The following is a 1,164-nucleotide window of genomic DNA, read 5'->3' as shown; positions in this document are numbered from 1 at the left end:
TGGTAGTTTTCTGGAAGCTATGGGAGAGAATCAATTCTATTTTCTCTCCTAGTTTTTGGTAACTGTCGGCAATTTTTGGTTTTCCTTGACTTGCGGCTGAGTTAATTCAAATCTTTGTCTCCATCTTTAACTGGACTCTGTGTCCCTGTGTCTTCTTTTTCCCTTCTTATAGGGACACTTGTCATTGGGTTTAGGGCCCAACCCTAAGTTCAGGATTATTTCATCTCGAAATCCTTAACTGAATTACTTCTGCAAAGATTCTATTTCCAAATAAGATCACATTCACTGTGGTTTGAGTTCCAGTGGCTTCCCTTCTATGCCCTTAGGTAAGTGGCTAAATGTCCTTAAACTTTAGTTTCCTTGCCTATAAAATGGGGCAACAATAGTAACATCTATATCCGATTTTGACTATTATATATAAAAAGTTATTTTTATATTGTACAATAGTAATTTTATTATTAGCTGGTTCAAAGTCCTAGTAAATAATTCCACTTCCATTTTTATTTTGCATAGCTTTTCCTTCTTCCATCCTTTCAGGATCAGTATTATTCCCACAGTATCTTTTGAAACTTTTATTTTGTCAGACCCTTGGCTCAATCTAAAATAGCATTTGATATTTTATATTTATTTTTTTTCCATTTGTTTTAATTGAAGTTCGATTTGCCAACATGTAACACCCAGTTACCCCAACCCCACCACCCACCTCCCCTTCTGCAACCCTTTGTTCATTTCCCAGAGTTAGGAGTCTCTCATGGGATTTGTCTCCCTCTCTAATTTTTCCCACTCAGTTCCCCTCCTTTCCCTTATAATCCCTTTCACTGTTTCTTATATTCCCCATATGAATGAAAAAAAATATGGAATGCTTCACGAATTTGTGTGGCATCCTTGCACAGGGGCCATGCTAATCTTCTCTGTATCGTTCCCAATTTTAGTATATGTGCTGCCAAAGTGAGCACTATATTTTATATTTATATTGAAATGATTATATGAAGGTGTACAGAGGAAAGTAGAGGTGACATTCACAACAGTTAATTATGAAATCAAATATTTCCAAAGTGAAGATACATCTAAATATTTCACTACATTCATAGCTCACAATATGGCTTATCCTAATATCAGATTTAAAAAAAAAAAGAAAAGAAAGAGAAAAGTTAAGTGTCTTTG

The 1,164-nt window shown here is 35.0% G+C and overlaps 1 non-coding gene across 1 annotated transcript; it reads right to left on the bottom strand.

The window, feature by feature from the left end:
- Window positions 1-848: 848 nt before the first annotated feature.
- Window positions 849-956, bottom strand: LOC112928113 (U6 spliceosomal RNA). The gene has a single exon (XR_003236689.1). It is a non-coding gene; the product is annotated as a U6 spliceosomal RNA (small nuclear RNA).
- Between the last annotated feature and the right edge of the window lie 208 nt (window positions 957-1,164).

The sequence above is a fragment of the Vulpes vulpes genome, chromosome 6 (assembly GCF_048418805.1).
Source record: "Vulpes vulpes isolate BD-2025 chromosome 6, VulVul3, whole genome shotgun sequence".
Lineage (NCBI taxonomy): Eukaryota > Metazoa > Chordata > Mammalia > Carnivora > Canidae > Vulpes > Vulpes vulpes.
Note: the sequence above shows the minus strand (reverse complement) of the source record. Positions and strands in the feature narration are given on the sequence as shown.